Here is a 25,424-nt window from a genome sequence, read left to right as displayed (position 1 = left end):
AAGCCCTAGAGGAGTATAAAAAGTGCAGGGGCATACTTAAAAAAGAAATTAGGAGGGCGAGGAGGGGCCATGAAATAACACTGGCGAGCAAAATAAAGGAAAATCCTAAGATGTTTTATAAGTATATTAAGGGCAAGAGGATAACCAGGGAAAGGGTAGGGCCCATTAGGGACCAAAGTGGCAATCTGTGTGTAGAGCCAGATGATGTAGGTGGGGTTTTAAATGAATTTTTTGCATCTGTGTTCACTATGGAGAAAGACGATGCGGACATAGAAATCGGGCAAGGGGACTGTGACATACTTGAACATATTAGCATCGAGAGGGAGGAGGTGCTAGCGGTTTTAGCAGGCCAAAAAGTGGATAAATCCCCAGGCCCGGACGAGATGTATCCCAGGCTGCTGTGGGAGGCAAAGGAGGAGATTGCAGGGGCTCTGACACAAATTTTCAGAACCTCTCTGGCCACAGGGGATGTACCAGAGGACTGGAGAACAGCTAATGTAGTACCATTATACAAGAAGGGTAGCAGGGATAAACCAGGGAATTACAGGCCAGTGAGCCTAACGTCTGTGGTAGGGAAATTATTGGAAAAAATTCTGAGGGACAAAATTAGTCTCCACTTGGAGAGGCAAGGATTAATCGGGGATAGTCAGCATGGCTTTGTCAAGGGTAAACCATGTCTGACAAATCTGATTGAATTTTTCGAGGGGGTGACTAGGGGGGTGGATGAGGGAAATGCTGTGGATGTGGTTTACATGGACTTCAGTAAAGCTTTTGACAAAGTCCCGCATAGGAGACTGGTCAAGAAGGTAAGAGCCCATGGGATCCAGGGTGCCTTGGCGCGTTGGATCCTAAACTGGCTGAGTGGCAGGAGGCAGAGGGTGATGGTCGAAGGTTGCTTTTGTGACTGGAAGCCTGTGTCCAGTGGGGTACCTCAGGGATCGGTGCTGGGTCCCTTGTTGTTTGTGATCTACATAAATGATTTGGATGAGAATGTAAAAGGTATGATCAGTAAGTTCGCAGATGACACGAAAATTGGTGGGGTGGTAAATTGCGAGCAGGAAAGCCTCAGGCTACAGGACGATATAAACGGGTTGGTCAGATGGGCGGAAAAGTGGCAAATGGAATTTAACCCTGAAAAGTGCGAGGTGATGCATTTTGGACGGACAAATAAGGCAAGGGAATACACAATGAGTGCTAGGACCCTAGGAAGTACAGAGGGTCAGAGGGACCTTGGTGTACATGTACATAGATTCCTGAAGGCAGCGGAACAGGTAGATAAGGTGGTTGAAAAGGCATATGGGATACTTGCCTTCATTAGCCGAGGCATAGAATATAAGAGCAGGGAGGTTATGATGGAGCTGTACAAAACGCTGGTGAGGCCACAGCTGGAGTACTGTGTGCAGTTCTGGTCACCTCACTATAGGAAGGATGTGATTGCTTTGGAGAGGGTGCAGAGAAGATTCACCAGGATGTTACCTGGGATGGAGCGCCTCAGCTATGAAGAAAGACTAAACAGGCTGGGGTTGTTTTCCTTGGAGCAAAGAAGGCTGAGGGGGGGACCTGATTGAGGTGTACAAAATGATGAGGGGCATAGATAGGGTAGACAAAGAGGAACTTTTCCCCTTAGTAGGGGGGTCAATAACAAGGGGGCATAGATTCAGGGTAAGGGGCAGGAGATTTAGAGGGGATTTGAGGAGGAACTTTTTCACCCAGAGGGTGGTTGGAATGTGGAACTCAATGCCTAAAAGGGTGGTAGAGGCAGGAACCCTCACAACATTCAAGAAGCATTTGGATGAGCACTTGAAATGCCATTGCATACAAGGCTATGGACCAAATGCTGGAAAATGGGATGAGACTGGACAGGGATGGATGGGCGGCGCAGACACGATGGGCCGAAGGGCCTCTTTCTGTGCTGTAAAACTCGATGGCCTAGAAATTCAGTTGGCGCCGCGCCACGGCTTTAGCGCCGGAAATTTAGCGCCGGCGCTAAGTCCCCCTGCGCGCGCCAAAAATTCAGTAGCGCCGCGCCCAAACGGCTGCCGGCGCTACAGGAGGGTGTCAGCGCCTCGAAATGGGCGCTGACTGCCGCATTGCGGCGCAACTCCGGCGCTGCGGCACCCGATGCGGTGCGGCAGGCTGGGGAAGTGCAGGCCTCCTCCTTCAGTTAAGGAGGAGCTGCCTGCACCCGCCCGCTGGCCGTTGAAATCTTGAAAAAAATGAACCCGGCACCTCGGAGAAGTGCCGGGCTCGCAGGCCAGACGCATCTGTTCCGCGGGGGGGGTGGAGGAGTCCGGGGAGGGAGGTGCGGGCAGGCAGCCGGCGGGAAAGCGGCCGGCCGCCGCGCGACCTTAATGCGCCGGCGCTAACTCGCGTAGGACTCTGCTGAAACATCGTTAGTTGCGGCTGCCACGGGCGAGGCGGCCGCAACTCAATTTCGGCGTTGGGGCCCGTCACCACGGCAACCGGGACGCTGCGCACACCGATGACGTCATCGGTGCCGACGCAGCGCAACTGGTCTAACGCCGATGGCAGGGCCCCACTGAATTTACAAATCGGCCATAACTCCTGCGCTAGGCCCTCTAGCGCCTCAAATGGGGCGCTAACCCTACTGAATTTTCAGCCTTATGACTCTATGACTCTCGGCTATAATTAAACCCATCTAGCTTCCACAAACAGTGTTGAGTCTCGCTAATCAGCTTATAATTTTCCAAGTGCACTCCTACTCTGTCCCTGTGATGTGCCAAATAACTGCCTGAATCCATGAGGTTAAAACTTAAAACTAAAGGCTTTTAATAAGTAAGAATCATGGCATCAAGTTAACACAGGGCAACCATCATTCATCACCGACCCAGCCCTTGAGTAAAACCCAGCTCTTATAAGTAAGACTCACACCAATCAGGAGGATCCATAAAGGCGGAGCTAGGGAGGAACATTAGTGGTTACACCTGTAAAACATTCCAGACATTAACAAGTACAACAACAGACAATCCAAAACACAGAGTTATTTCATCACATTCACCCCCTGCTATAGATTCAGTCTGTCAGGAGGTCTGATAGTCCTCTGGGAACGACGTAACTCTTGCCGAAGCTCCCCCCGGAGTACCAACTCCGGTTCATCCGAATTCCCAGAATCATCAGTGTTTTCCACACTGAGGGTTTGTGTCTTTGAAGGTCCAATATCACGATTGAGAACTCTACTCTCAGAGTCGAACTCTTTGAGCTCCAGCAGGTGCAACATCTTTAATAGAGACCGTATCCTCTCGCCCATCCGGATATTGAATGTACGCATACTGGGGATTAGCATGAAGGAGTTGTACTTCCTCCACCAGTGGATCAGTCTTGTGGCCTCTCACATGTCTGCACAATAGCACAGGGCCCGTGGTCGTCAACCATGTGGGTAACGATACTCCATTAGTAGCTTTTCTTGGAAAGCTAAACATCCTTTCATGAGGGGTGGCATTCGTCGCTGTACACAAAAGAGACCTTATGGAATGCAGCACGTCTGGCAGGACATCCTGCCAGCAAGAGGTCGGCAGGCCTCGCGACTTCAGAGACAATACGATAGCCTTCCACACTGTCGCATTTTCTTTCTCGACCTGCCCATTACCACGAGGGTTATAGCTGGTAGTTCTACTCGTTGCAATCCCTTTTGATAACAAAAACTGTCGCAGTTCTTCGCTCATAAAGGAAGAACCCCTATCACTATGTATATAGTTAGGCATGCCAAACAAAGAAAACAGTTGGCAGAAGCATTTAATTACAACAGCACTGATCACATCCGGACAGGGAATAACAAAAGGGAACCGAGAGTACTCGTCTATAATATTAAGAAAATAGACATTACGGTCACTCGATGCAACCTTTAAAATCGAGACTCAAACGCTCAAATGGTCGAGTTGCTTTAATAAGATAAGCTGGCTCGGATGGCTTATAGAAGCGGGGTTTGCATTCAGCACAAACACGACAGGTTCTGGTCATTGTCCGGACCTCCTCAATAGAGTAGGGTAAATTGTGGGACTTAATGAAGTGATTCATTCTGGTAACTCCAGGGTGGCAGAGTGCATCATGGAGACTTTGAAGCTTATCTATATCTAGACTAACACATGCTCCTCGTGACAAAGCATCCGATGGCTCATTAAATACTCCAGGCCTGTACTGAATATCATAGTCATATGTTGACAGTTCTATTCGCCATCTTAAAATCGTATCATTTTTGATCTTGCCTCTCTGCTTAGTGTTGCACATAAAGGCCACAGATCGCTGGTCAGTAATAAGCGTAAAACGTCGGCCAGCAAGATAATGTCTCCAATACCTGACTGCTTCGATAATCGCCTGCGCCTCCTTTTCCACTGAAGAATGTCGAACTTCTGGTCCTTGCAATGTACGAGAGAAGAAAGCTACTGGTCTACCAGCTTGGTTAAGAGTTGCTGCCAACGCAAAATCAGATGCATCACTTTCCACTTGAAAAGGGATCTTCTCATCCACGGCACATACCACTGCCTTCTCAATGTCCCGTTTGATATTACAGAAAGCCTCCTGAGCTTCCACCGATAGCGGAAAAGACGTCGACTTAATAAGAGGGCGGACTTTATCTGAGTAGCTAGCCACCCACTGGGCATAATACGAAAAAAATCCCAGACACCTTAAAGCTTTTACAGTGTGAGGCAAAGGTAATTCCTTAAGTGGGCATAATCTTTCAGGATCCAGCCCGATTACCCCATTCTCCACAACGCAACCAAGAATACACAAACGTGTAGTATTGAAGGTACACTTGTTTTCGTTGTAGGTCAGGTTTAACCGCTTTGCCGTCTCTAGGAACTTCGCGAGATTTTGATCATGCTCCAGTTGGTCGCGCCCACAGATAGTAACATTGTCCAGGTACGGGAATGTTGCTTCTAACGCGTATTCATCCACCATACGATCCATCTCCCGTTGGAAGATGGATACCCCATTCGTCACTCCAAAGGGCACCCTAAGAAATTGGTACAGGCGCCCATTAGCTTCGAAGGCCGTATAAGGTCGGTCTTCTATTTTGATAGGGAGTTGATGGTAGGCAGACTTTAAATCAATGGTGGAGAACACGCGATACTGAGCTATCTGGTTCACCATCTCAGAAATACGAGGCAAAGGATAGGCGTCCAATTGGGTATACAAGTTTATAGTCTGGCTATAATCGACCACAAGTCTTTTCTTTTCATTAGTTTTAACCACCACCACCTGGGCACGCCACGGGCTATTACTGTGTTCGATGATGCCCTCCCGTTGAAGCCTTTCCACTTCCTCTTTTATAAATGTTTTATCTTCTGAACTATACCGTCGACTCTTAGTCGCTATAGGTCTACAATTAGAAGCAAGGTTCACGAACAAAGAAGGCGGACTTACTTTTAAAGTAGAAAGGCCACAGACTGTGAGTGGAGGCTGAGACCCACCATACTTAAGGGCAACGCTCTCATGCTGACACTGGAAGTCCAAGCCTAAAATTAAGTTCACACACAACTGAGGTAATATAAGGAGTTTAAAGTCCTTATACTCCGTATCCTTAACGGTCAATTTGACTTTACAATATCCAGTAAGGGACTTGGACGCCATCACAATTTCACTTCGAGTAGGATACACCTTCAATGAACAGGAGTTAACAAGGTGGGATGTATAAAACTTTCAGTACTGCCACAGTCTATCAAACACCCAGTAGGACGACCATTAATCTTAATGTCCATCATAGATTTCGACAAGGAACACGGTATGGTCTGGTCAACCGTAACCGAGGCTAGAGTAAAACAATAGGCGGCAGCAGAGAAGACATCAGGTACAGGATTACCCTTACACACTTTACTAAAATGTCCCCGTTTCTTACATTTAAAACAAGTAGCCTCTCTGGCTGGGCATCTTTGCCTGGAGTGTTTAGATTGGCCACAAAAATAACACTTAGACCCATGAGGTACAGCCGCAGCAGTAGAATTAAGTGGAGGCTCCATTGGCGTTATGGATGCCTCCATACTCAGAACACACGAGGCTGAGAGAGACGCATGGGCTGATGCATACACTTCTAAATTCTTCTGGGCTACATCTAACGATCGAGCCGTAACAACGACTGTTTTTAAAACTAACGAGTCATTCTTGAGGAGTCTCTGTCTAATATAATTAGATCAAAGGCCAGATATGAAAGAATCGCGGATGGCTTCTTCCTGATACAATATGGCAGAGACAGCCTTGTAGTTGCAATCCTTAGCCAAAGCCTTAAGATCCTGCAGGAAATCATCCAGGGATTCCTCGGGTAATTGCCTGCGAGTAGACAAAAGATACCTGGCGTATACTTCGTTAACCGACTTAAGGTACTGGGCCTTAAGAGCTGCACGGGCCTCTTCATACGTAGTAATATCTTTAAATATAGAGTGAGTTTGATGACTTACCAAGTTGGTTAAAAGACCTAACTTGTTAACCGTCGGATCGATCGATGCGATGAAGTATTCAAAACATCGAAGCCAATGCGAAAATTTCTTCGACGCATCTGCCGAATGGGGATCGATATCCAGACGCTCTGGTTTCAAAAATTGATCCATCTTCCAAAGTTGTTACTTAATAAAATTGATGTGCCAAATAACTGCCTGAATCCATGAGGTTAAAACTTAAAACTAAAGGCTTTTATTAAGTAAGAATCATGGAAGTTAACACAGGGCAACCATCATTCATCACCGACCCAGCCCTTATGAGTAAAACCCAGCTCTTGTAAATAAGACTCACACCAATCAGGAGGATCCATAAAGGCGGAGCTAGGGAGGAACATTAGTGGTTACACCTGTAAAACATTCCAGACATTAACAAGTACAACAGACAATCCAAAACACAGAGTTATTTCATCACACCCTAATAAAGGATTCCTGCAAATTTCTCATTACTAATGTTAGATTCATTTGCTTTTAGCTACTTTATTGTCCGTTCCTCCCTTTTTTAATAATGCTTTCCAGTCCTTTGGCATTATACCTGAATTTAGTGAGTTTTGGAAGAGTCCCCAGTTTCCTTGTTTTTAATCACAGGGCACTTTTGTGTTGGGAAAATTCGCTTCCAGACCCTCAGTTTAACCTAACAGACAGCTTGGGTGTGACTGACAGATGCTGCCTCTGACAGAGCTCCAACTTCCCTCAGCTAATTTCTTGAGTGCTGGAGCACCTGAAGTGCTTGCTATCATTTTCTAAAGGATGTTTTAGATCAGAGAAATACCTCCGTCTGGGCAAGATTTGGCCATCAGGATCAGCACTGGGAAATCAGCTAATATGTCAGTTTTAACGCTGAGCAAATTTGTGAGCCAACTTCAAACTGTTGCTACAGCAGCACCTTGACTCTGAGGGCGCCAACGTGCTCTTTCTCTTGATTCCGTCAAATGTGGCTGGATTTTGAAAATAATGCTGTATTTGTGAAAAATCACTTTCTTCATGGTAGGTTGTAAAATCATGGGACCTATAATGGGGCGTTACTCATTGACAGATCTCTAGCCTTATTTATAAGCTGGCTTTAAGTTCATTTACAGAACGAACTATTATCCTAAGCAAGAAAATAAAAATTGGAAAATTGGACATCCTTGCTGTGAATTTTTTTTTTACAGTTAGTATTATTGTGTATATTGTTTCCACTACATCTTTACTCTCACTTCACAGTAATAGCCCTTATTTTGATGTACAATAGGGTTGAAATATTTTTGACAGCAATCACTAATTTAGTAATCTATTTCTACATTACTAAAAAGTACAAATAATCAGATAATTTTTAAAACTATGTTAATTTCACTTTGCAAGTTTCTAATAGTTTTCCTGATTGGTTGGATGAACATTTTTTAAATTGTATGGTGCCCATGTAAAATATTTTATGATCAGCAGAAAGTCTGGTTGAGACAAGGCCATTCAACTCAATCCAAACTTTCCTTAAGGTAAATGCGACTTTTTGAAAGTGGAAGAGACAACATTTTAATACTTATTGTTATTTCTAGGACTGTAGAAGATTCCTCAACCAGGTGAATAGAATACTTGGAGAAAGGACGAGGTGAAATATATTTTGTATTTAGATTCTTTGTGTGAGTTCTGATAAATGAAAAATGTGTATGCACACTGTTAGCACTGGAACCAAATCATGTACTCACACCACCGGCTGGCGGGGTACGGGTGTGTCTTATAAGGACACGTCCACTCTAGGTTTGCCAGTCATTGAGCACCATATTAGCAGTGATCTTCAATTACAGCAGAACTTCCCAGTTTTGCAATAGCTTTTGATAATAGCTGGTATAGACCAAAAATGTACTAGACCAAACTGGAACAATTGTACATTTTATTAATTACAACGATTTGCTTTTTAAAAAGTGAATTCATTTATCCCAGCATTTCTGCCCCACTCCAAAGTCTTGAGCACATAATCCAGACTGACATGTCTGTGCAATACTGAGGGAGCGCTGCACTGTTGGAGGTGCTGTCTTTCGAATGAGATGTTAAACCGAGGTAACAACAGAAAATGCTGGAAAAACTCAGCAGGCCAGGCAACATCCGTGGAGAGAAATTAGAGTCAACGTTTCGGGTCAAAACCCTTTATCAAGACTAAAGAGGCACAGGGAATGAAATAGATTAAGAGGCCGGGCTGGGAGAGAACAAAAGAGAAGAGACATTAAGAGGTATTCAAAATGAGACGAGATGGTGATAGGACTAGTGGAGACAAAAGACAACTCTAGATTAGGTGTGAAATGCGCTGGCAGAATGGGAGACAGCTGCCATGTGGGAGAGAGAAAAAAAAGGAAAGGTGGGGGGGGAAACCAAAACAAAGGTGTAGATAAAAAAATAAGTGAAAATGTAATAGGGGCCGAGGTTATGATCTGAAATTGTTGAACTCGATATTGAATCCGGAAGGCTGTAAAGTGCCTAATCGGAAGATGAGGTGCTGTTCCTCGAGTTTACATTGAGCTTCCGTGGAACAATGCAAGAGGCCAAGGACAGTGAGGTCCGAGTGGGAATGGGGCAGTGAATTAAAATGACAGGCGACCGGAAGCTCGGGGTCACCCTTACGGACTGAACGGAGGTGTTCCGCAAAGCGGTCACACAATCTGCGTTTGGTCTCCCCAATGTAGAGGAGACCGCATCGTGAGCAGCGAATACAGTATACTAGATTGCAAGAAGTACAAGTAAATCGCTGTTTCACCTGGAAGGGGTGTTTGAGGCCCTGGACAGTGGGAAGGGGGGAGGTATAAGGGCAGCACGGTGGCATAGTGGTTAGCACTGTTGCCTCACAGCGCCAGGGACCCGGGTTCGAATCCGGCCTCGGGCGAATGTCTGTGTGGAGTTTGCACATTCTCCCCGTGTTTGCGTGGGTTTCCTCCGGGTGCTCCGGTTTCCTCCCACAGTCCAAAGATGTGCGGGTTAGGTTGATTGGCTATGATAAATTGACCCTTAGTGTTAGGGGGATTAAATACGTGGGGTTACGGGGATAGGGTGGGATATGTGTTGGTGTAGGGGATACTGGGATCGGGTGGGATATGTGTCGGTGCAGGCTCAATGGGCCGAAATGGCCTCTATCTGCACTGTGGGGTTTCTGTGATTCTGTGACTCTGTTTCTGTGAGGTGTTACATCTACTGCGGTTGCATGGGAAGGTGCAAGGGGAAGGGGTGCTGGGGGTGATAGAGGAGTGGACTAGGGTGTCTCGGAGGGAGCGGTCCCTACGGAATGCTGAAAGGGGAGGGGAAGATTCGTTTGGTGGTGGGATCATGTTGGAGGTGGCGGAAATGGCGGAGGATGATCCGTTGAATGTGGAGGCTGGTGGGGTGAAAGGTGAGGGAAAAGGGAACTCTATTGTGGTTCCGGCAGGGAGGGGCAGGGGTGAGGGCAGAAGTGCGGGAGATAGAACGGACATGGTCGAGGGCTGTGTCAACCACGGTAGAGGGGAATCCTCGGTTGAGGAAAATGGAAGACATGTCGGAAGCACTGGTGTGGAAGGTGGCATCGTCGGAGCAGATGCGGCGGAGACGGAGAAACTGGGAGAATGGAATAGAGTCCTTACAGGAGGCGGGGTGGGAGGAAGTGTAGTCCAGGTAGCTGTGGGAGTCTTGTAGTGAATGTTGGTCAATAACCTATCCCCAGAGATGGAGACGGAGAAGTCGAGGAAGGGAAGGGAAGAGTCAGAGATGGACCATGTGAAGGTGAGGGAAGGGTGGAAATTGGAGGCAAAGTGAATGAAATTGTCTAGTTCAGGGCGAGAGCAGGAAATGGCACCGATACAGTCATCAATGTACCGGAAAAAGAGGTGAGGGAGGGGACCTGAGTAGGACTGGAACACAGAGTGTTCCACATATCCCACGAAAAGGCAGGCATAGCTAGGACCCATGCGGGTACCCATAGCAACACCTTTAATTTGGAGGAAATGAGTCAAAGGAGAAGTTGTTCAATGTGAGAACAAGTTCAGCCAGGTGCAGAAGGGTGGTGGTGGACGGAGACTGGTTGGGCCTCTGTTCAAGGAAGAAGCGGAGCGTCCTCAGACCATCCTGGTGGGGGATGGAGGTGTTGAGGAATTGTACGTCCATGGTGAAAAGGAGGCGGTTGGGAACTGGAAACTGTTAAAGTGGCGGAGGGCGTCAGAAGAGTCGCGGATGTAGGTGGGAAGAGACTGGACAAGGGGAGAAAAGATAGAGTCGAGATAGGAAGAGATAAGCTCTGTGGGGCAAGAACAGGCTGAAACGATGGGTCTACCAGGGCAGTCCTGTTTGTGGATCTTGGGAAGGAGGTAGAAGCGGGCTGTGCGGGGTTGGGGAACTATGAGGTTGGTGGCCGCGGGGGGAAGATCTCCAGAGGAGATGAGGTCAGTGACAGTCTTGGAAACGGTGGTTTGATGTTCGGTAGTGGGGTCATGGTCCAGGTGGAGATAGGAGGAGGTGTCGGAGAGTTGGCGTTCAGCTTCCGCTCGGTAGAGGTCAGTTCACCAAACAACAACAGCACCACCCTTGTCAGCACCACCCTTGTCACTCTTGTTAAACCGAGGCACCGTCTGCCATCTTAGGTGTACGTAAAATATCCCACGACACTACTTTGAAGAAGAGCAGGGGAGTTTTCCCTAGTGTTCTGGCCAATATTTGTCCCTCAACCAACATCTCTGAAGCAGGTGATCTGGTCATTGTCACATTGCTGTTTGTGGGATCTTTCTGTGTGCAAATTGACAGCCGCATTTCTTACATGACTACAGTGACTACACTTAAAAACTACTTCATTCGCTGTAAAGTAATTTGGGACATCCTGAGGTCACAAAATGCACTATATAAACGGAAGTCTATCTTTCTTCTCGCCCCTACAAGGATCTATCCTTGGCCTCTCCTCTTCCTCATCTATCTGTTGACCCATGGCGTCATTATCCAAAGACATGGGCCCATAATTTCCGATAGGAGGCTTCCTGCGTGCGGATGCCTCCTATCGGAAAAAAATCTACCAACTTACCGGAGGGCTCCCGAGGTCCGGACACTTCCGCTTTTGGGCCTCTCCACAGTCGAAATGTGCAGGGCCCACGTATCCCAGGGGCGCAAGCGGTTCGCAAGCTTCCCTGGGATCATGTGAATAGAAGGGAATCTCCCTTCATACTTTTGACAGATAGACCTGTCAAATATATGAATGGAGATCACCCGAAAAAGACACTAAAACATTAAATAAATTTTTAAAAAACCATCATGTTTTTAAAATCAGTTAAAATTACATTAAATATTTTAAATAAAAATTTAATTTTTTGAAAAAAAATTAAAGTTTTTTACACAGGGCTAAAAATAAACTTACCTTTTTTAAAAGTATTTTCAAATTATAAATGAGTGAAAACATTTTTTTTTACTTTTTTAAACTCTTATGCTGGCAAAAGCAGGCCTTACATGTGCTTTTACCAGGCGAAATATTTCTAAGGGTTTTCAGCAGGCGGAGGTTCTGCTTCGCATGCGCTGAAACAAGCATTTCTGATGTCCCTACGGGTGTGTACACAGCGCATACACACCTGTAGGCAGTGGAAAATACGGGCCATGAAGTCAGCTTCCACGGACGCTGATGACATCTAGCCCTACTTCTCCACCACCCGATATAGCATGGTGGGCAAAAGCATGGGGTTCATTCTATCCGGCCTGCTGGAGCTTGAGCTGCACATTTGCCTGAGTCTTGGAAGGGGGGCCCAAGGAGAGCTCGCTCAGGGTTACTGTGGCCTGGGAGTAGGCTACAGATCTGCTTCTCTGTTGTGTCTTGGAGCCGGCCTAACGTTTGTCTGTGGATCTCTCCTGCTCTGGCTCCGTGAAGCACTTTTCTAAAACCCGCCAAATCATTGTTCGCTGGTGGGGGCGCTGCTGCGTGTGCGCACTGGATGTTCCTCCTCTGTCGAGTCATGGCTGCTCATCTCAACGACTCTTAGTTATACCAAAGAAAGAGACCGGCGCTGTGTCGTTCCTCTCCCGGAACTCATCACACACTCCCAGCCCTGAACTCACCCCACACTCCGAGCCCTGAACTCACCCCAGACTCCCAGCCCTGAACTCACCCCACACTCCCAGCCCTGAACTCACTCCACTCTCCCAGCCCTGAACTCACCTCAACACTCCCAGCCCTGAACTCAGCCCACACTGAGCCCTGAACTCACCCCACACTCCTAGCCCTGAACTCATCCCGCACTCCCAACCCTGAACTCACCCCACACTCCCAGCCCTGAACTCACCCCACACACACCCAGCCCTGAACTCAGCCCACACTGAGCCCTGAACTCACCCCACACACTGAGCCCTGAACTCACCCCACACTGAGCCCTGAACTCACCCCACACTCCCAGCCCTGAACTCACCCCACACTCCCAGCCCTGAACTCACCCCACACTCCCAGCCCTGAACTCACCCCACACTCCCAGCCCTGAACTCACTCCACTCTCCCAGCCCTGAACTCACCTCACACTCCCAGCCCTGAACTCAGCCCACACTGAGCCCTGAACTCACCCCACACTCCCAGCCCTGAACTCATCCCGCACTCCCAACCCTGAACTCACCCCACACTCCCAGCCCTGAACTCACCCCACACACTCCCAGCCCTGAACTCAGCCCACACTGAGCCCTGAACGCACCCCACACACTGAGCCCTGAACTCACCCCACACTGAGCCCTGAACTCACCTCACACTCCCAACCCTGAACCCACCCCACATTGAGCCAGGGAGCCAGATCGGACCAGGGAGCAGGAGGCGGAGCCCGGCATAAAAACCGGCGCAAGCAGCGAGGCCCGAGACCAGATCGGACCAGGGAGCAGGAGGCGGAGCCCGGCATAAAAACCGGCGCAAGCAGCGAGGCCCGAGACCAGATCGGACCAGCGAGCAGGAGGCGGAGCCCGGCATAAAAACCGGCGCAAGCAGCGAGGCCCGAGACCAGATCGGACCAGGGAGCAGGAGGCGGAGCCCGGCATAAAAACCGGCGCAAGCAGCGAGGCCCGAGACCAGATCGGACCAGGGAGCAGGAGGCGGAGCCCGGCATAAAAACCGGCGCAAGCAGCGAGGCCCGAGACCAGATCGGACCAGCGAGCAGGAGGCGGAGCCCGGCATAAAAACCGGCGCAAGCAGCGAGGCCCGAGACCAGATCGGACCAGGGAGCAGGAGGCGGAGCACGGCATAAAAACCGGCGCAAGCAGCGAGGCCCGAGACCAGATCGGACCAGGGAGCAGGAGGCGGAGCCCGGCATAAAAACCGGCGCAAGCAGCGAGGCCCGAGACCAGATCGGACCAGCGAGCAGGAGGCGGAGCCCGGCATAAAAACCGGCGCAAGCAGCGAGGCCCGAGGCCAGATCGGACCAGGGAGCAGGAGGCGGAGCCCGGCATAAAAACCGGCGCAAGCAGCGAGGCCCGAGACCAGATCGGACCAGGGAGCAGGAGGTGGAGCCCGGCATAAAAACCGGCGCAAGCAGCGAGGCCCGAGACCAGATCGGACCAGGGAGCAGGAGGCGGAGCCCGGCATAAAAACCGGCGCAAGCAGCGAGGCCCGAGACCAGATCGGACCAGGGAGCAGGAGGCGGAGCCCGGCATAAAAACCGGCGCAAGCAGCGAGGCCCGAGACCAGATCGGACCAGCGAGCAGGAGGCGGAGCCCGGCATAAAAACCGGCGCAAGCAGCGAGGCCCGAGACCAGATCGGACCAGGGAGCAGGAGGCGGAGCCCGGCATAAAAACCGGCGCAAGCAGCGAGGCCCGAGACCAGATCGGACCAGGGAGCAGGAGGTGGAGCCCGGCATAAAAACCGGCGCAAGCAGCGAGGCCCGAGACCAGATCGGACCAGGGAGCAGGAGGCGGAGCCCGGCATAAAAACCGGCGCAAGCAGCGAGGCCCGAGACCAGATCGGACCAGGGAGCAGGAGGCGGAGCCCGGCATAAAAACCGGCGCAAGCAGCGAGGCCCGAGACCAGATCGGACCAGCGAGCAGGAGGCGGAGCCCGGCATAAAAACCGGCGCAAGCAGCGAGGCCCGAGACCAGATCGGACCAGGGAGCAGGAGGCGGAGCCCGGCATAAAAATCGGCGCAAGCAGCGAGGCCCGAGACCAGATCGGACCAGGGAGCAGGAGGCGGAGCCCGGCATAAAAACCGGCGCAAGCAGCAACACCCGAGACCAAATCGGACCAGGGAGCAGGAGGCGGAGCCCGGCATAAAAACCGGCGCAAGCAGCAACGCCCGAGACCAGATCGGACCAGGGAGCAGGAGGCGGAGCCCGGCATAAAAACTGGCGCAAGCAGCGAGGCTTGCCAAATCAACAGCAGAGGAGAGAGGTCAAAAGTAATCAGAGTGTGACATCACCAGGGAGCAGGTAAGTGATTGGTTGGTGAGTATTTCTCTTTTTTAAACTTTAACTCTGTAGTTTATAGTTACTAGGGTCTTTTCTGGTATAGCAGGGACTGTTGGTAGACTACACAAGCGCCTTAGTGATATCTTTAATTGGTGATAGTAAATTAATTTAAATTAATTAAAGGGAAGGTCATGCCAGGAGAGCCCAGCCCCGTGATATGCTGCTCTTGCTCTATGTGGGAATTCAGGGACGCTGCCGGTGCCCCTGATGACCACGTGTGCCGGAGATGCATCCATCTGCAGCTACTAGCAGACCGCATTGAGGTGCTGGAGCTGCGGGTGGATGGGTTGTTGAGCATTCACGATGCTGAGAGGGTCGTGGATAACACGTTTAGTGAGTTGGTCACACCGCAGGGTAGGGCTGCACAGGAAGAAAGGAAATGGGTGACCACCAGGCGGAACAATAGAAGCAGGCAGGTAGTGCAGGAGACCCCTGTGACCATTCCCCTCTCAAACAGGTATACCGCTTTGGATACTGTTGAGGGGGATGACTCACCAGGGGAAGGCAGCAGCAGCCAACTTCCTGGCACTGGGGGTGCTCCTGCTGCCCAGGAAGGGAGGAAAAAGAGTGGGAGAGCAATAGTGGTAGGGGATTCTATAGTAAGGGGAACAGATAGGCGTTTCTGTGGCCGTAGACGTGAATCCAGGATGGTTTGTTGCCTCCCTGGTGCCAGGGTCAAGGATGTCACTGAGCGGCTGCAGGGCATTCTGGAGGGGGAGGGTGAACAGCCAGAGGTCGTGGTCCGCATTGGTACCAACGACATAGGTAAAAAGAGGGATGAGGTCCTGCAGCAAGAATGTAGGGAGCTAGGTGGAAGATTAAAGAGCAGGACCTCAAAGGTTGTAATCTCTGGATTACTCGCGGTGCCACGTGCTAGTGAGTATAGGAATAGGAAGATAGAACAGATGAACGCGTGGCTAAAGGGATGGTGCAGTGGGGAGGGCTTTAGTTTCCTGGATCACTGGGTCTGCTTCTGGGAAAGGTGGGACTTGTACAAGTCGGACGGTTTACACCTGAACCAGAGGGGGACCAATATCCTTGTGGGGAGGTTTGCTAGCACTGTTGGGGGGGGTTTAAACTAACTTGGCAGGGGGATGGGATACAGAGTGGAGCTATAGTAGGGGGTGATTTACAGCCAAATACGGAGGAAAAAACAAGTCAGCTGGGAAGGCAGAGCAAATATGTGAAGGCAAAAGGGAATATGGCAGGGCTGGAAGGCATTTATTTTAATGCAAGGAGTCTTGCAAATAAGGTGGATGAACTGAAGTTGTTGTTGAACACATGGGAGTACGATATTGTTGCTATCACGGAGACATGGTTGAGGGAGGGTCAGGACTGGCAGCTCAATATTCCGGGGTATAGAATCTTCAGGAGAGACAGTGGGGGGTGTAAAAGGGGAGGCGGTGTTGCAATATTAATTAAGGAGTCAATTACTGCTGTAAGGAGGGTTGATATATTAGCGGGTTCCTCTAATGAGGCCATATGGGTAGAACTTAAAAACAAAAAGGGGTCAAGCACTTTGCTGGGAGTGTACAATAGGCCCCCAAACAGTCAGGGGGAGATAGAGGAACAGATATGTAGGCAAATCTCAGAGAAGTGCGAAAATAATAGGGTAATAATAGTGGGGGATTTCAACTTCCCCAATATTAATTGGGATAGTCAGAGTGTGAAAGGCTTAGAGGGTGCAGAGTTCTTAAAGTGCATCCAAGAGAGCTTTTTGAGCCAACATGTAGAAAGTCCTACAAGAGAGGGGGCGGTACTGGACCTAATTCTAGGGAATGTAGCCGGGCAAGTGGTGGAAGTGTCAGTAGGAGAGCATTTTGGCGACAGTGACCATAATTCGGTGAGATTTAAGGTGGTCATGGAAAAAGACAAAGACGGCCCGGAAATAAGGGTTCTAAATTGGGGGAAGGCCGATTTTAATATGATAAGGCAGGATCTGGCCAAAGTGGACTGGGAGCAACTACTTATAGGAAAATCCACATCAAAACAGTGGGAGACTTTCAGAAGGGAAATAGAGAGAGTACAACGCCAACATGTTCCTGTAAAGGTCAAGGGTGGGACCAACAAGCAAAGGGAACCTTGGATGACAAGGGATATACAAAAATGCATTAGGAAAAAAAGGGGGGCTTTTGGCAATTACAAAAGACTAAAGACGGAGGAAGCCCGAGAGGAGTATAAAAAGTGCAGGGGCATACTTAAAAGACAAATTAGGAGGGCAAGGAGGGGCCATGAAATAACACTGGCGAGCAAAATAAAGGAAAATCCTAAGATGTTTTATAAGTATATTAAGGGCAAGAGGATAACCAGGGAAAGGGTTGGGCCCATTAGGGACCAAAGTGGCAATCTGTGTGTAGAGCCAGATGATGTAGGCGGGGTTTTAAATGAATTTTTTGCATCTGTGTTCACTATGGAGAAAGACGATGTAGACATAGAAATCGGGCAAGGGGACTGTGACATACTTGAACATATTAGCATCGAGAGGGAGGAGGTACTAGCGGTTTTAGCAGGCCAAAAAGTGGATAAATCCCCAGGCCCGGACGCGATGTATCCCAGGCTGTTGTGTGAGGCAAAGGAGGAGATTGCAGGGGCTCTGACACAAATTTTCAGAACCTCTCTGGCCACAGGGGATGTACCAGAGGACTGGAGAACAGCTAACGTAGTACCATTATTCAAGAAGGGTAGCAGGGGTAAACCAGGGAATTACAGGCCAGTGAGCCTAACATCTGTGGTAGGGAAATTATTGGAAAAAATTCTGAGGGACATAATTAGTCACCACTTGGAGAGGCAAGGATTAATCGGGGATAGTCAGCATGGCTTTGTCAAGGGTAAATCATGTCTGACCAATCTGATTGAATTTTTCGAGGGGGTGACTAGGTGTGTGGATGAGGGAAATGCTGTGGATGTGGTTTACATGGACTTCAGTAAAGCTTTTGACAAAGTCCCGCATAGGAGACTGGTCAAGAAGGTAAGAGCCCATGGGATCCAGGGTGCCTTGGCGCGTTGGATCCTAAACTGGCTGAGTGGCAGGAGGCAGAGGGTGATGGTCGAAGGTTGCTTTTGTGACTGGAAGCCTGTGTCCAGTGGGGTACCTCAGGGATCGGTGCTGGGTCCCTTGCTGTTTGTGATCTACATAAATGATTTGGATGAGAATGTTAAAGGTATGATCAGTAAGTTCGCAGATGACACGAAAATTAGTGGGGTGGTAAATTGCGAGGAGGAAAGCCTCAGGCTACAGGACGATATAAACGGGTTGGTCAGATGGGCGGAAAAGTGGCAAATGGAATTTAACCCTGAAAAGTGCGAGGTGATGCATTTTGGACGGACAAATAAGGCAAGGGAATACACAATGAGTGGTAGGACCCTAGGAAGTACAGAGGGTCAGAGGGACCTTGGTGTACATGTACATAGATCCCTGAAGGCAGCGGAACAGGTAGATAAGGTGGTTAAAAAGGCATATGGGATACTTGCCTTCATTAGCCGAGGCATAGAATATAAGAGCAGGGAGGTTATGATGGAGCTGTACAAAACGCTGGTGAGGCCACAGCTGGAGTACTGTGTGCAGTTCTGGTCGCCTCACTATAGAAAGGATGTGATTGCTTTGGAGAGGGTGCAGAGAAGATTCACCAAGATGTTACCTGGGATGGAGCGCCTCAGCTATGAAGAAAGGCTAAACAGGCTGGGGTTGTTTTCCTTGGAGCAAAGAAGGCTGAGGGGGGACCTGATTGAGGTGTACCAAATGATGAGGGGCATCGATAGGGTGGATAAAGAGGAACTTTTCCCCTTAGTAGGGGGGTCAATAACAAGGGGGCATAGATTCAGGGTAAGGGGCAGGAGATTTAGAGGGGATTTGAGGAGGAACTTTTTCACCCAGAGGGTGGTTGGAATCTGGAACTCACTGCCTGAAAGGGTGGTAGAGGCAGGAACCCTCACAACATTCAAGAAGCATTTGGATGAGCACTTGAAATGCCATTGCATACAAGGCTATGGACCAAATGCTGGAAAATGGGATTAGACTGGACAGGGATTGATGGACGGCGCAGACACGATGGGCCGAAGGGCCTCTTTCTGTGCTGTAAAACTCTATGACTCTATGAGCCCTGAACTCACCCCACACCCCCAGCCCTGAACTCACCCCACACTCCCAGCCCTGAACTCACTCCACTCTCCCAGCCCTGAACTCACCCCACACCCCCAGCCCTGAACTCACCCCACACTCCCAGCCCTGAACTCACTCCACTCTCCCAGCCCTGAACTCACCCCTCACTCCCAGCCCTGAACTCAGCCCACACTGAGCCCTGAACTCACCCCACACTCTTAACCCTGAACTCACCCCACACTCCCAGCCCTGAACTCACTCCACACACTGAGCCCTGAACTCACGCCACACTCCCAGCCCTGAACTCACCCCACACTCCCAGCCCTGAACTCAGCCCTCACTCCAAGCCCTGAATTCACTCCACACACTGAGCCCTGAACTCACCCCACACTCCCAGCCCTGAACTCACCTCACACTCCCAACCCTGAACTCACCCCACACTGAGCCCTGAAGTCACCCCACACTCCCAGCCCTGAACTCAGCCCACACTGAGCCCTGAACTCACCCCACACTCCCAGCCCTGAACTCACCCCACACTCCCAGCCCTGGACTCACTCCACACTGAGCCCTGAACTCACCCCACACTGAGCCCAGAACTCACCCCACACTCAGCCCTGAATTCACCCCACACTGAGCCCTGAATTCACCCCACACTGAGCCCTGAACTCACCCCACACTGAGCCCTGAACTCAGCCCACACTCCCAGCCCTGAACTCACTCCACACCGAGCCCTGAACTCACCCCACACTTCCAGCCCTGAACTCAACCCACACTCCCAGCCCTGAACTCACCCCACACTGAGCCCTGAACTCACCCCACATTGAGCCCTGAACTCAACCCACACTGAGCCCTGAACTCACCCCTCATTCCCAGCCCTGAACTCACCCCTCACTCCAAGCCCTGAACTCACCCCTCACTCCCAGCCCTGAACTCAGCCCACACTCCCAGCCCTGAACTCACCCCACACTCCCAGCCCTGAACTCACTCCACACTCCCAGCCCTGAACTCACCCCATACTCCTAGCCCTGAACAAATCCCACCCTGAACCCTGACAACTCTTAGTTTTAAAGAGAACGACGGCAGGGGGGTTCTCATCGCCATCTTAGACACGGGAGTGGATCCCAGAGCACAAGGACTCCAGGTAACGAGATTGTAATTCAGGCCTTGCGAAGCCTCGGGCTCCTGTACTCAGCACACTAAACAGTTTTGCGCCGAAGGCCCTGCAGACCCGAGCCACGTAGACTTTCAGTACAACACGTAATCGATCAAGCAATCATTTCATTCATTTAATAATGGAAGATTTTACTATTTTACACTACATTTTGTGTATTTAAAATAGTAGCTGACTACTGTCTGAATTTATGTTTATGCAATGTTCCCTCGAATTTCTTTTTCATGCGCAGTCCCTTTAAATTTGCTGTGCGACCACGCATACAGAGTATCTCTTCTAGCGGCAGGCGCTGGTGAGCGGCCTGTGCGGGACCTTGTGATTGGTGCGTGACTGCGCGGCTGCACATCTTGGTGGTGCGGCCCTCAACAGCTCACCAAAACTTGTTGAGATTGTAGCCAGGCGTCTGTAATGGCCACTGTGTTGAACCCTTTGAACAGAATCTGTGCTTCTAATTTGCTTGTTATATTCCTTATGCTATGTGTAAATAGGCCCCTTCCTATTTCCCATCTACATGCTACCCCTCGGTGACATCATCTGGCAACACAATGTGTGTTTTCACATGTACGCTAATGATACCCAACTCTACCTCTCCTCCACCTCTCTCGCACCCTCCATCTCTATACTATCAGACTGTTGTCTGATATCCAACAGAAATTTCCTCCAATTAAATATCGGGAAGACTGAAGCATTGTCTTTGGTTCACGCTGTAGGACTTTCTCCTACTACTGTTCGGACCTCGAGAATTACAAATAAGCGGAACAGTGACAGATAAGTTTGTTATAAATAAAATGATCTTTATTCACACTACAGTTTAAAACTTCAAGCGTACATAGAAGCACCTTCGGCAATGTATATGCCCAGAGTTTATTAATTCGACCGTACATAAAAATACCCCCGGCAATGTATATGCCCACAGTTTAATAAGTCAAACGTACATAAAACTATCCCCAGCAATTTATATGCTCCACAGTTTACTCTAGCAATTTATATGCTCTATGTCTGATTTTCATACATACATACACTTCTCGGGCGATCAGTCTGAAAAAGTGGTAGGCTGCAAAAGTCGACTAGCCATTTCAAACAGCTCCCTTTGTCCTTCTGATTTCCGTGTTTCTGTCTCTCCCCTTTATAGTGCCCTCCTTCATGGGCCCCCTCGTATATCTTCAACTGCCTCCCTCTGATAGGTCAGTTTCACTCCCAACTTTCCCTGATTGGTGCTCCTTCTACATGATACGCCCATGTCCCTGTGATGTGTGTGGGTGCTTCCCCTTCCTGCCCATGTAGTCTTCCAAGCAAAGGACCATATGCTGACTTCCTCCATTTTGAATCCATACAAACAAAGGAACATAAGACATAAGAACATAAGAAATAGGAGCTGGAATAGACCACTTGGCCCCTCGGGCCTGCTCTGCCATTCAATAAGATCATGGCTGATCTTGGGCTCAAAGCCACTCCCCCACCCGCTTCCCATAACCCTTCACTCCCTTATCTTGCAAAAATTTGTCTATCTCCACCTTAAATGTATTTAATGACCCTGCCTCCACAGCTCTCTGGGGCAGAGAATTCCGCAGATTTATGGCCCTCTGAGAGAAATTGCTCCTCATCTCAGTTCTAAAAGGGCAACCCTTAATTCTAAAACTGTGCCCCCACGTTCTAGATTTCCCCACAAGGGGAATCATCCTCTCTGCATCTACCTTGTCGTGCCCCTTCAGTATCTTATATGTTTCAATAAGATCACCTCTCATTCTTCTAAATTCCAATGAGTATAGGCCCGGCCTGCTCAACCTTTCCTCATAAGTCAGCCACCTCATCTCTGGAATTAACCTAGTGAATCGTCTCTGAACTGCCTCCAATGCAAGTATATCCTTCCTTAAATAAGGAGACCAAAATTGTACGCAGTACTCAAGGTGTGGTCTCACCAATACCTTGTACAGTTGTAGCAGAACTTCCCTGCTTTTATACTCCAACCCCTTTGAAATAAAGGCCAACACTTCATTTGCCTTTTTGCTGTACCTGCATGCTAACTTTTTGTGTTTAATGCACAAGAACCCACAGCTCCCTCTGAACTGTAGCATTTTATAATCTCTCTCCATTTAAATAATACAGTAATTTGCTTTTTTATTTTTCCTGCCAAAGTGTATAACCTCGCACTTTCCGACATTATACTCTATCTGCCAAATGTTTGCCCACTCACTTAGCCTGTCTATATCCCTTTGCAGGTTCTTTGAGTCCTCTGCACAACTTGCTTTTCCACCTATCTTTGTATCATCTGCAAACTTGGCTACATTACACTCGGCCCTTCATCCAAGTCATTAATGTAGATTGTAAATAGTTGAGGCCCCAGCACTGATCCCTGTGGCACCCCACTAGTTACCGTTTGCCAACCGAAAAATTACCCATTTATCCCGACTCTATGCTTTCTGTTAGTTAGCCAATTCTCTATCCATGCTAATATATTATCCCCTACTCCGTGAGCTCTTACCTTATGCAGTAACCTTTTATGTGGCACCTTATCGAATGCCTTCTGGAAATCCAAATGCACCACATCCACTGGTTCACCTTTGTCTACCCTGCTCGTTACCTCCTCAAAGAACTCCAGCAAGTTTGTTAATCATGATTTCCCTTTCATAAAACCATGCTGACTCTGCTTGACTGCATTATGATTTTCCAAATGCCGTGCTACTGCTTACTTAATGAAGGACTCCAGCATTTTCCCAACGACAGATGTTAGGCTAACTGGTCTATAGCTTCCTGCTTTCTGTCTCCCTCCTTTCGGTTTGCATTTGCGGTTTTCCAATCCGCTGGGACCTCTCCAGCCACTTCTTTTAAGACCCTGAGATGCAGGCTATCTGGTCCAGGGGACTTGTCATCTTTTAGTCCCATTATTTTACCCGAGTACTATTTCCTTCGTGATAGTGATTGTCTTTAGTTCCCCCCTCCCTGTGGCCCCTTGATTATCCATTATTGGGATGCTGTTAGTGTCTTCTGACCTCACACACTGACCTCCTCCATTTTGAATCTGTCTGTTATCTCACAATTCGTTTGCAATTTGGATCTCCACACGGTAGCAGCGGTTTATTACGTGTACAGCAGCTTACAACGCCAAAAAAGTCCATTCCTTTTCCACTGATTTGATCACCCTCCCCGGAAATTGTCTAAGGCTGACCAAGTCTGTTCACAACCTTGGTGTCATATTTGATCACGAATTGAGCTTCCTGTCTCATAACCGTTCTATCACTAAGACCTTTGTAATATTGCTGACCTACATTGGCTCCCAGTTAAGCAACGCCTCAATTTTAAAATTCTTATCCTTGTTTTCAAATCCCTCCATGGCTTCGCCCCTCCTTATTCCTGTAATCTCCTCCAGCCCTATAATCCCCCGACCTCTGTGCTCCACCTATTCTGGCCTTTTGAACATCCCTGATTTTAAATATTACACCATTGGCGGTCGTGCCTTCAGCTGCCTAGTTCCTAAGCTCTGGAATTTCCACCCTAAATCTCTCCGCCTCTCCACCTCTCCTTCCTCCTTTAAGACACTCCTTAAAACCTACCTGTTCAACCTTTGGTCATCTGCCCTAATATCTCCTTATATATGGCTCGGTGTCAATTTTTTGTTTTTTTTATAACGCTCCTGTGATGCGCCTTGGGACGTTATATTTATATAGCTTCTTTAATCTATCTATCTCTATATATATAAGACCTCTTCTGTCTGTCTGTCTGTCTGTCCGTCTGTTCTCTATACGTTTGAAAGTTATAGAGCGTACCGACGCGCGCGTCACGTCAAAAGAAAGCTTACGATTACATAGGCGTATTTACGTTTCGGCCGGGACAAAAATCGCGCCCGCGGTATCCAAAAAACGTTCAACATTCCGCTCATTAGCATCTCATTAGCGACCGTGTGACATCGAGGTCGACCAATCGTACGGCGGGTTCCTGGCGCGTGCCATCCTACAGTTGAGTGTTGAGTGACTTGACGATTGACCAATCCTACGCTTCGGTGACCTGACGGTCGACCAATCGGTGCGTGTGTGGGGGCGGGCCTTATCGATCTGAACCGAGGTGAGTGGCCGCCATCTTGATTTTTTCACGATTTTTTTTCCCACACTTTCAGTGTGTTAGGGAACTAAGGTAAATATTTGAATTATGTGTTAGGGAATTAATTAACAATTTATTTGAGTTTTATATTGTGTTCAGCAACCCCCCCCCCCTCCTCCTCACCCTCGCGCAGGGGGGACTCGGGGCTGCTCTCCAGGCCCGCTGCAGGCAGGCCTGCAGCTCAAAAAAATTTCTCTCTCTCTCTCCTCTTCCCTCTCTCTCTCTCCTTCTCCTCTTCCCTCTCTCTCCTTCTCCTCTTCCCTCTCTCTCCTTCTCCTCTTCCCTCTCTCTCCTCTTCCCTCTCTCTCTCTCTCTACTTGTCGGGGCCGGAGCGCGGGGCGGGCCGCCCGAAGTGAGCCACTCGCTAACGGCCGCCGGCCCGCGGGGTTTCCCTGCCTGCTCCCCGCGGGCCGCCTCGCGCCACTGGCACTGACCGCGCCTGCGCCGCCCGCCCCCGCGAGAGCCCGCTCTCCCCGCTCCCGGCGCCGGCCGCCGCTCAGCTCAAGGGGGGAGTGTGGGGGGGGGGAGTGTGAGGGGGAGGGAGAGTGTGAGGGAGAGGGGGGAGGGAGAGGGGGGGAGAGTGTGAGGGGAGAGGGGGGGGAGAGTGTGAGGGGGGAGTGTGAGGGAGAGGAGGGGGGAGTGTGTGAGGGAGAGGGGGGAGTGTGTGGGAGAGGGGGGAGTGTATGAGGGAGAGGGGGGGAGTGTGTGAGGGAGAGGGGGGGAGTGTGAGGGAGGGGGGGAGTGTGTGAGGGAGAGAGGGGGGAGTGTGGGAGGGAGGGGGGAGGGGAGTGTGTGAGGGGGGAGTGTGGAGGGAGGGGGGGAGTGTGAGGGAGGGGGGGGCAGTGTGAGGGAGGGGGGGGGAGTGTGAGGGAGAGGGGGGAGTGTGAGGGAGGGGGGGAGTGAGGGAGGGGGGGTGTGTGGAGGAGGGGGGGGTGAGAGGTGTGAGGGGAGAGGGGGGGAGGGGTGGGGAGTGTGAGGGAGAGGGGGGGGAGTGTGAGGGAGGAGGGGGGGGAGTGTGAGGGAGAGGAGGGGGGGGAGTGTGAGGGAGAGTGGAGGGGGGAGTGTGAGGGCTGAGGAGTGTGAGGGGAGGAGGGAGCGTGAGGGAGAGGAGTGGGGAGTGGGTGTGAGGGAAGTGGGGGGAGTGGAGGGAGAGGAGGGGTGGGCGAGTGTGAGGTGAGGAGGAGGGGGGAGTGTGAGGGAAGGGGGGGAGTG

At 49.8% G+C, this 25,424-nt stretch overlaps 1 protein-coding gene across 1 annotated transcript in view; it reads left to right on the top strand.

Moving 5' to 3' along the window:
* Window positions 1-7,942: 7,942 nt before the first annotated feature.
* LOC147108460 (synaptonemal complex protein 2-like) overlaps window positions 7,943-25,424 on the top strand; it is a 298,366-nt gene continuing 280,884 nt past the window's right edge. The window contains exon 1 of the mRNA XM_086006041.1: window positions 7,943-8,034. The gene's annotated coding sequence lies outside the window, so the exon portion shown is untranslated. The remainder of the gene's footprint in view (window positions 8,035-25,424) is intronic.

The sequence above is a fragment of the Somniosus microcephalus genome, chromosome 13 (genome assembly GCF_052327205.1).
Source record: "Somniosus microcephalus isolate GS21.2 chromosome 13, FLI_Smic_1.0, whole genome shotgun sequence".
NCBI lineage: Eukaryota > Metazoa > Chordata > Chondrichthyes > Squaliformes > Somniosidae > Somniosus > Somniosus microcephalus.
Note: the sequence above shows the minus strand (reverse complement) of the source record. Positions and strands in the feature narration are given on the sequence as shown.